At 35.5% G+C, this 11494-nt stretch overlaps 1 pseudogene; it reads right to left on the reverse strand.

Annotated features, from left to right (window-relative positions):
• Positions 1-3986: 3986 nt before the first annotated feature.
• LOC122143677 lies at positions 3987-8639 on the reverse strand (annotated as a pseudogene).
• Between the last annotated feature and the right edge of the window lie 2855 nt (positions 8640-11494).

Here is an 11494-nt window from a genome sequence, read left to right on the forward strand (position 1 = left end):
TTTTTTTCCCCAATCACAGATCCAGGGAAACCTACACTTGATGGAATTACGGTTCAATGTTAATTTAAAAGTCTGCACTTCTTCTTCTTCTTCTTCTTCTTCTTCTTCTTCTATTATTGTTGTAAAAAAAGTAAACATAATACCCCATATATGTATTTATTTATTTAGTATTTTATTTAATTTTATACATCAAAGTTCTGCAGATGAAATAAACGTGCGACTTATTTTACAAATGGAAAAGCTGCGCGATAAGCTTTGTCTCTAAAATTGTAAATTATAGGTCAGCATGAGCCAGATTTTGTTATTTACAAAGGTGATGATGCCTCGTTTACAAGAGAAAAGAGGCCGAGTGTTTTTGAAACTCATTCTGAAATATTCATAATAAAATACATTTTAACATGGAGCAGGCGTTATTTGTCTACCAAAGAGTTAACGTCATTAAAACTAAAAAGGTGACATGCTTTAATGGTTTCATTTATTGCTGTTATTTTGTGTTGCTGTTGGTGGAAAACTTCTGTGTGTCTTAAAACTTTCAACGATCGCGTAAAGCAGCTATTTCACTTGCCAGGACAAGAGGCATCAATCATATATGTAGGGCAAAGTTAAGCGCTTCACTAGCAAAAGAAATAGAGTAAATAAACATAGATAGCTTAACTTCATAATGCATTTTATTAATATCTAACGTTCACAACCATTATTACTAAAGTTATATAGCCTAAGTTAAGATCATTGACTAACATTTAAATAGTTTAATTAGATCGGCTTCATTAAAAATAAAATAAATATTTTTTTAAAGCATTATAAAGCTAAATAGTTTTTATATGGTGTTGCATAATTATTAATGATAACAGCGGGAAGGAAGGGCAACCTAGTCCTTTATTTGATGATGTTTGTTTGTTTGTGCTTTAAAATTAACATTCAGTGTAATCATGCGATCAAATTGCATTCGATTGTCAATAATCATAAACTTCTATAAAGAATAACAAAGGTAACGAATATAGGAGCATGGCGCACTGACTGAACTCCTATATAAAAACCTTTTCTATAATTGATAACTGTGCACGCGGAAAGCATTTTGTTTTGTGTTTATCTTGAGCAGTTTGTTAGTTTCTGGAGGTGGAACAACGGTAATTTGTTAAAATTAAAAAAAAGAAAGAAAGAAAATAAAATACAATTGCATATTAAACCCTATGGTCACAAATATCCTAATAGCCTATATATATATATATATATATATATATATATATATATATATATATATATATAGATATATATATATATCTATATATATATATATATATATATAAGTGCAATCTAGACTTGAATAAATGGCGATATAACTGTAAAAATGTCTTGAAAATTCCAGTTGCGTTTCTGAAAGTGTATTAATTTGTATTTATTTTTCACACTATCCCCCCACTACCCCCACTATCTTTTTTTTCTTTAAGCGTTTTTTAAGCGAAATTCGTGGTAAAAAATAAAAAACATAAATAAAAATAAAGTAAGTAAGATTAACCAAATATTTCTCCTGCGTTGCTGCTGGTGAACTACGAGGCGGAATCGACAGGTGTTCGTGAAGTGTTTCTCAAATCAGTGTCAGACAGTATTAACCGTGTGAAATGATGGAGGTGAACAGACGTTTCTCTCGGTTTTGTTACAGAACGAGTGAGAAAGACAGCTCTTTCCAGACAGCAGTAGAAGTTTTGTTTGACATTATGATGTTTATTACAGATGGAGCGCTGCTTTGATGTTTGTGGCGCACTGAACTCCTTCATCGAGCTCAGTGTCGGGTTTCTGCCTTTCAGAGCCGTGAGTCCGCTGTCCAAATGATTATCATTTTCCCATGTATGAGAGTAAATATAACTCGCAGAGGATCCGAGATAACAGCCGCCGCGCTCAAAGCGTGAGGGATTATGTGAAGGAAATCTAGAGATCTCCACTGGAGAAGCTTTGAGCTCTTTTTGGTTGGAGACCTTGATCAAAGGAAAGAAATGAGAACAACTGCTGGCTTTAAAACAGAGGGATACAACAGAATATCAAGATAAACAGACTCTACAGTATATTAGTGCGAAGTGGGTTCATGGCTGGCACCTGTGAACTGCACACAGCGCCTGGAGATTAGATAGATAGATAGATAGATACACACACATAAATACAAACATAAAGATAGATAGATAGATAGATAGATAGATAGATAGATAGATAGATAGATAATAGATAGATAGATAGATTTAATTTAACTTACAAAACAATAATAATGTAATATTTTTTTAAATCATTAATTATAATTCTGACCCTATAAACATGTCTTTACGCTTTATGTTCTTCCAGTGATGTGTTGACTATTCAATTCTCATTCCAATTTTATTTCTGAAAATTCTTGATGATATGACAGCGTGTTCACTCTCTCTCTCTGTGTGTGTGTGTGTGTGTGTGTGTGTGTGTGTGTGTGTCTGTGTGCTCGTGCATAAATGAAAATAGGAATTAAAAAGGTAGAATATTTCAACATTCTTAAAATGAAGTAAATACACTAGTCAACATTTGAAGTGGATCAAAACCTTTCATCAAAGTTGTCCTAAAACCTAACACCAAAATGCGTTCTTGTCTTGGGACAATTTTTAATCTTAGGACAAACTTTTTTGATCCACTTCAAATGTTGACTACTGTATATATATATATATATCGTATGGCTACGTACAGAGACATTATATTAATTTATTTCCATATACGACAATATGGGGATTTTAATAGAGTGGTAAAAGGCTGGCCACCCCTTTCTGAATCCCGGACGCCAAGCAGCTCAATCAATTAAGCGATGAATGCGCAGAGGCTGAGCTCCCCAGTAACGCGTTTCCCAGTACAGCAGCTTCATTAGAAGCCGATCCTCCGCAGATTAACGCAGAGACTCGGGGCTCAGCGCGCCTCTGGATCCAGGAGCTTTGTGGGGATGTTCGGCTTCATGCACACCGGGAGCCGCTGATAGCAGTTAAAGCACTTTCGGAAGGTTGGATTATGACCTCAGATCGGACATTAAAGGATCCCGCTGCCTGATGTGTCGTAGTTGTTGTAGCCTTTTATTATCACGAGTATTAAAGGTCCAGTTCAAGTTCTCATAAAACCTTTACAAACATTTAGCCTACCGTTTTCGACGAAAGAAACAAAGAAAGAATGAATTAAAATGACAAGCTGAAAGCTTCTGTGGTTGCAGATTCCATAGGCTACTCATTTTTATTTAGAGTAGGCTAAACAAAAAAAAAAAAATTAAAATTAAAAAAAAAATTGGTCCATGGTAATTTGGCTTCTCTCTCGCGCGCGCGCGGTTTAAACAGACGTGTTTATTTAGGTATTTACAATTATATTAAAATGAAAGTTTATACAAGTGAGCAAATACGTTTCATGATTAACGTCTTATTCTGTGGAACTTTTCATTTGTATGACAAATACAAATGCTTAACCAAACTATGAGCAAGTGAGAACGCTTTCTATAAAGAACACAAATAATGTAATAAAACAAAACACACAGGACTGGGAATTAAATAGCCTACTGATGGATGGTAGCTTAAAAAAAAAAAAAAAGTAAGTGGGATCTGACCTGTTAGACTTGACCTAGATGGTCTAGAGTCAGATCACCTGACCATTACAAAAGCAGTATCACGTGCCAAAAAACCAGCTTAACCACCAAGCTGATATGAAAAGAAGTTCTATCAACAAAATGTTAACATAACTTTCAAAAGATTTTACTTCTTTGCAAATCTTTTGAAAACTGTCCCACTTTATCCTACAGTACATAACTAAGCCTGCATTGGGATCCATACATTATGTAAAGAAGAATAAATATTATGACTATACATGCTTCATTTATGGCGCCAACTATACTCTGAAATCCCTGTTAGAGCTCCAGACCAGTTTACAAAAATGCTGAATTAAAACAGCGTTAATATGACGTAAACACATGTAAGAGTCCAACAAACAAGTTCAGACAGAAAGAGATCAGTAAAGTGATTTTATGAAACCAAATGTTGCACTTGATAATAAAAATGGCATATTTACAAAAGTATTAAAACAAGTTATTGCTCCAAGTCTCGATGGATAATCAATCTCATCCCCAAAAGAGAAATGTAGAAAGTAAACACGCAATCTGTAAAAAATAACAAATAAAGACCAAAAAAATAAAAGCACGTTTAATTAAACATGAAGCACCCAAAAACTAGTTCTCTATTTTTCAAAATGAGAAATCCTGAGAAATTACAAATTTCTAGGGGGAAAAATCTAACATATTTTGTTCTTTTATGCACGTTGTTGTTGTTCATACAGATGTATTTCTCAAAAAGGACATTATAAAAAAATAAAAGTTATAAACATAGGTGTCCCCCTGAGATGAAAATATATATTTAAAACAGGCCAGCACATAAGATGGCCAATTTATTACTTTTTTTTTTTCTTGCATCTCTACAAACAACTTACAATGCAAATGCCTTAACCTCAGTGTCAAAAATGCAGTACGGTTGTGCTATTAACTTTTTTTTTTTTTTTAAACAGTTAAGATGCAATCCACAAAATAGAAAATTTAAAAAATCTTGGAAGATAACAAAAGGTTATAAAAACAGTTGATTAAAAAAAAAAAAAAAAGAGAACTAAAATGCAACTAAAGCTGGCTTTTAAAAGCGTTTCCATCGTCCCTCTCTAGAGTCTCTCCGTCTTTCAGGAGGGTAATTTCTGTTGTGTCCTCCGCTGCGGTCATCATGGTGATATAGATCACACCGCTCTCTCTCTCGCCCATACTCTTCACATATTTTCCCCCTCTGTCCCCGCCCCTTATATCTCCCCCGATATTTTTTATATTCCCCTTGAGAGTTTCTACGACCAACACGCTGGACGGACCGATCCTGTTGCCAGTGATTACTGTCCGCTGGACTGCGCAGTTGCTGCATGCCCTGCTGGAAACCTCCATTGAGCTGGAGCAACTGCTGCATCTGAACCTGCCACATGTTATTCACCTATTAAACAAAAAAAAGAAAGAAAGAAAAAAAAAGTGAGGGATGACTTTAGAGCATATTTTAGACATGACACTGGAACACACAGCATCTTAATAATTCAGCCAAAGTTTGTTTCTTCATCTGAGCAGATCTGGAGAAATGTAGCATCCCATCACTTGCAGTGAATGGGTGCCGTCAGAATGAGAGTCCCAACAGCTAATAAAAACATCAAAATAATCCACACCACTCCAGTCCATCAGTTAATGTCTTGTGAAGCGAAAAGCTGTGTTTGCAAGAAACATATCCATCGTCAGGACATTTTTAACTTTAAACAATTGATTCTGGAAAAGATACCAGTCCATAATCCATAAAAAACACTTCCTCCAGTGGAAGGAACAAAAAAAATCCATCTCTTATTGTCCTCTCACATCACATCCACCCACATATTAGTTTAGAACTGTTTTTGCTTATAAACAGGGATTGATCTGTGCAGCTTTCTCTCCTGATTCAGACGAGAACACTTTTTCACTGGAGGAAGCACTATTTTGGATTATGGACTTACCCAGAAACAGCAGTCTGAATTTTAAAAACATCTTAATGATGAATGTGTTTGTTAAAAACTCAAAATCCTAATGGTCTGGAGTGCTGTGGATTATTGTGATGTTTTAATCAGCTGTTTGGACTCTCATTCTGACGGCACCCATTCACTGCAGACCATCCACTGATGAGCAAGTGATGCAATGCTACATTTCTCCACATCTGTTCAAGATACAAACTCATCTTGGATGGTCTGAGGGCGAGTACATTTTCAGCAAATCTTCATTTTTTTAAACTTCCATTAATGTCCATCAACAACAAAAAAAAAAAAAAAAAAATCTACTTTTGGTCTGAGATTAATTAATATAGATTTTGAACATAGGAATCCAAGCATGAGCAGAAGTGTAAGTAGAGGTATTCTCACCATGGCCTGTCTCTGCAAACTGTCAGGAGAAGAGAAAGACCTTTGTACATGCTGTGGAGGGGAGTAGGACGGAGAGCCCATCTGCTCTGGGGTTCTGCCAGAATAGAAAAGTACATCAGTTCAGGTTAAAACCCCCAGAACCAATACAGTGCACTACCATTCAAGAGGGTGGTGTCAGTGAGACTTTTTATTATTATTATTATTATTATTATTTTAAAGAAATTAATACTTTTATTCAGCAAGGACCATGTTCTGGCCAGGATTTCCAAATTGCCTAAAATGTCTAATATTAAGCAGCAACAACTATTTACAACATCAATAATAAAATCAGCAAAGTACAATTTGAACACGTTACATTTAAAAATATATCTTCAAATATATTATATATATTTTAATTTAAATTGTAATAACATTTTACAGTATTACTGGCTTTTATGTATTTTTGATTAAATAAATGCAGCCTCGGGTAGCTTAAAAAAAAAAATAAAAAAAAAAAATAAATAAAAATAAATTCCTTCCCACACCAATCGTTTGATTGGCTATGCATATAATCATTCTGCACAACCCTAATATTATACACTTGATAGAAATGATTCCCCTTAACATTTTTGATACATAGTAAATGAGTATCGCAGTCATGAAATCAGAAACCCTCCACTTGAAGAAATGCGATCACAAATTGTAAACAGTGATGTGTGTCAGCTGACATCTTGTGACAGGATCACTTGAAACAGAGCAGGTGTAAATATAACCACTAACCACTCAAATCACTACATTAAGATCAGAGGTTACCTTCCACCACGGTGACCAGGTGTATTTGCTGCTGGACTGGGGGTTTTTTAGAGTTTGCTGGACTTTTGCCTTCCTGATTAATATGACTGCTGCCTGTTTAAAAACACAACACAGATTTAGATGACCATTCATCTGGTTCCTTACACTGCTGGGCTGGAAAGATATTTTTCATTATATGCTTTTTTTTTTTTTTTTTTTTACTTTTTATTTTGTAATATTATCAAAATATATATTTTTTAAATATTATTATGAATATATATATTATATAAAAAATTTATATTTTTTAAACGTATTACAAAATGAACAGAATCAAGTGCAAATGGCATTGAAATTAAGTCTGTATATTATACAACCTATATATATTATATACTGTTTTCTAACATATTCTTAAAGATTATAAATAACTATTAAATAACTGGTGTGTGTGTGTGTGTGTGTGTGCGTCTATGCTGTGTGTGGTGGTGTGGTGTGTGTCCTCTAGTGGTGAAATGATAGACAGTGATACTTCTCTAATGCGCACAAAAAAAGCAAGATAAAAGTGTAAATAGCTACCGGCTCTGAACTGTATGTTGAGCTGCCGTCCATACAGACGGATTCCATTCAGCAAGTTTAAGGCGTAGGGAACAGACACTTCATGTTTGAAGTTTACAAATGCAAACTGGTTTTCGATTTTCCATCATTGTCTTTAGGGATTTTGACTTTGATCAACGGCCCGGCCTGTTGGAAAGGGAAACATATATCAGACCTCTGATTTCTGTTACTTTAGCCAAGACACCACAGGCAAAACCAGCACTATTTGTTTGTCATCTTTTGTTTTATTTTTTTTTTTAAGACTAGTGGAAAACAAAAAAAATAATAAAAAAAAAAAAAAAAAAAAAAAAAAAACTCAAAATACACATTTAAATGTATTACATTAGTGTCGGTAGATTTGAATTAAAACACGTTTAAAAGCCATTTTCTCAAAATTAGTTTTCTCCTGAACTGATCCAGAAACTAAACTTGGGAATATTTATTCCTGTTTATATTTTAACCTGTCTGATAAAATTATTTTAAAAAGAGAGACATGCAAAATCTTCTCTGCAGAAAGCAGTCACTGTAATATATGCACAAAATAAAACAAGCATTCTGAACCAGGCTTCATTCAATGTTTCGCTTTCTGTTCTGCTAATGCATGCAAATTCGTGCATATTTCAGTAGATCGTGCATCATTTGCATATTTCAAAACTAAGTTATATATCAGAAGTATTGTAATAAAAAACAACTACCTTAAAGTTCTGCGATGAATCAAGTGGATAATTATGGTGATATTTATTAGTTAAAATGTATTGCCCTTATTGTAAATGAACGACACTTAATCAAAATAAAGACGAATGAATGACAAGAGCTAAAGTGTCTTTGCATAGACAACAACAACATCTTAAAATAAACATTAAATCAATATCCATTATTATATTTTTGAATGATTGTTCAAATTATTAAGTGTAAGCGTGTTCTGAAGTGTTCCAAACTAAACTAACGTCCCCGCGAGCAACAGAGACATACATATTTCATACAGATTTTTAAGCGACACCACAGTACTTTTTTAATAAAACATGAATCTACTGTTTTCAATAGGATCGTCTGAAAATCGATAAAAAAAAAATAATAATAACAATAATAATAATAAAAATAAACAGCAGTCCTTCATTAGCATTAGCAAGCTAATCAACAGCACTAAAGCACTCACCTGTAAGAACAGCTCAAATATAACTTCTTCTGTCACGTGAGGGTCCAAATTCCCGACAAACAGAGTCCGGTCAGCCTCATCGGCTATTCCCATTTTGCAAAATATTGATAATCCAGCCGGTTGATTGCGTTAACTATGCTATCTTGAATTTATGACCAACCCATCTGTCGATTTTAAAACGCTATTGCCGTGTGTTGAGCAATAACTGTCGTGATGAACAGCTACTTTCACGACAGTAGCAGTTCCGGGAAAGACCACAGGGAGGGCTATTTCGCCGTTTTAAGAGTACAATTTACAAGACCTAACTGTCCATAAGTGTTGCATTGTTTAAATTGAACTAATCATATGCATTAATGGTAAATACAGTAGTAAAGTTAAATACACATAGTTCAAAAAGAGAGATGTTCAGACACACAATCCACCATTAATACAGTGAAAATGAATGTATGTGTGTGTACCTGTGTGTGTATGTGTGTGTACGTGTGTGTGTACGTGTGTGTGTGTGTGTGTGTGTGTGTGCGTGTGTGTGTGAGAATATTATTTATAATCATCTTATTCTGTGTTTATCTGTGCACAAGTGCAATAATGTTACTTTATTAGTTTGTAGCCGTGATGTTATAAAAGAGGTATGCTGGTAATTTTTTTAAGACTAATTTCATTGAAACAATGTGTTCTCTGCATATGTCACAGACGCAGTGACTCAAATATAGAGTCTGATATTTTTAATTTTGGTGCTATTTTATATTTGAAGGATATGCTTAAATTAATACCTGTTTGATTTGCGATTCAAGAAAACTTTTAAGCAGAAGGTAAAAAAAAAAAAAAAAAACGTAGCTTTATTTACAGGTGTTGAACTAAGTCGCAAATATTTTAACCTTATTACATCAAATATTACACTAAGTTTCTTCAGTATTTTATTTATTGTAAAAAATGTTTCATTGCTGATTTAACCTATACACTGCACTAAAGTGGTAGTTGTAGAATCAGCTTTTAAATTCACACTTTTATTCTTTGAGTTAATCATATTCTCTTTTCATAATAACTGTCTGTAAATGTAAAGTTTCACACGATTGTTTAGCCAGATTTGTTTGTTGCGCCAGTCCTTGATCTCTACAGGGTCAGACACCAGGTTGCAGGTCTTTTTGGTGCCGCTAGTTGGCGTCAGGAATCACGCGCGTCACCTTTAAGTGTGTAATTCCAAGCATCCAACAGTAGATGGCAAATGTTCGTCCTCAGAACTTCACTGACTTCCAATACAAACTCTCAAAGCACAAAATATACTTCTGTTGAGTTTCTGTTGAGCCAACACCCGTAATAAACCAGAGAGAGAGATAGAACATAAAATAAACCCGCAGAGAGAGAGAGAGAGAAGAGCGATACTAGAAAGAAAGAAGCTCTCTGTCGTTTCTCTCTGACTGTTCTTGTTCCTCAGTCAGATTCTCAGGATGGCCAGTGTTGCTGGGCTCCACAGAGGCAGTCTTTATGGTCATGCCCCATGACAATAAGAATCCGTTTCGTGTAAATATATACAGCACATTTTAGTTTTTCTTGAAAATGGTAGGCTATGGAAGTTTTTCAAAGCCATATGAAACGAACATGAATACAAAGAGTACATTTCTAAGAATCTGGCATGTTTTAAGCTAGCTTCTTAAAAGATTTTTCCATTTCTTTGGCGCAAACACTCTTGTTTGTCATCCACTCAAATGTTAAAGCGCGCGAGCTTTAAGAGGGCACTTAAGCATATTGAATTCCTGATTAAAATGTGTCCAAGGCAGCCCTAGGCAGACTGAAATGTCAACTGTTACACTTAACATGATTAAGACATGCACTCTGGCGTCCGTGTCTCTATCATATTAGAGGGTTTGTAGCCAGCCAGCGTTATTTTAGTCAAACGTGATGTGAGGGTTTTATCGCTTTGAGCGAGGTTGACCACCAAAACAAAGCGAAGCGGGGCTGTGGAGTTTCCCAGAGCTAGGCTACGTCACTTGCCACATTCACCCTCTTCGCTAACCTTGGGAAAAAATCACCAGCATCGCCACGATTATTTGCTGTTGACTTCAACCTCTGTCCCAGTTTTCCTCCTCCTCCTATGCTCTTCTCTCCAGCGCAAATGTCTTTTTAACTCATCATATTCATAATTCATGTGGAATGAAGTGAGGTAGGATCATTAAATACACATGAATATTTGTGGGATGAATCCTCAATCGGGGCCGGCCCGCTGGCAATCTCAGCCCGGTTTAATGCCTGTGTCCTGTAAGCTGAGAATGGGCCGTAAATGTCTTCACGAGAGACGAAGCAAGCTTTCGTCCTCTCTGCCCCCATCCGCCTGGGAGAGATCGCTTTTTAAATGCCCCTGAGGGGTCACAGGACGCACAAGAGATCAATCTTGCTTAAATGCAACCACCAGGGAATGCATCTGCCCTCTGCTGCAATCGTAAGTGAATGCCTGCAATTACTGATGGATCTGCAGAGTGCATGGATAGCCATGTGCATGTAAGGGATATTAAAAGCAGAGCGATAGGCGGAATGTGGCTCGTGACAAACTATGCAGATGTCTGATAGGAGGTCTTGAATGGAACAGACATCAGGCCTGTCATAGCTGTGAAATGGCTGCCAGACTAAGATGAAATGTCCTACAGAGAAGTGAAAATACACGTCGCTGATGTCATGGTCCTGTTTGCAGTGCACAGGTCATATAGAGGTGCCAAAGGCAAAGGACTTTGTCGTAGAGACAGATTGTAAGAATTCTAGTTTATTCAATTTGACTCTGCTTTTCCAGAGTTTGTACTTTTTGTGAGAAATCGCAGAAGGCGTCACATGGATCATAACCTAAGCAGACTCATTTAACGCAACTGATTCCCTCAGACGATGCACTGCTGTAGTGAATTTAAAGAGATAGTTCGGTTATTCAGTGATTACTTAATCATGTCGTGTGACTTTCTTTGTTCCACGAGACGTAAAAAGGATATGTTTTCCGTATAGTGAACCATTTAGTATTGAATTGGCAGTGTTTTTTAAATCCATTTAAATTGAGGTAAA

The sequence above is a fragment of the Cyprinus carpio genome, unplaced genomic scaffold (assembly GCF_018340385.1).
Source record: "Cyprinus carpio isolate SPL01 unplaced genomic scaffold, ASM1834038v1 S000006481, whole genome shotgun sequence".
Taxonomy (NCBI): Eukaryota; Metazoa; Chordata; class Actinopteri; order Cypriniformes; family Cyprinidae; genus Cyprinus; species Cyprinus carpio.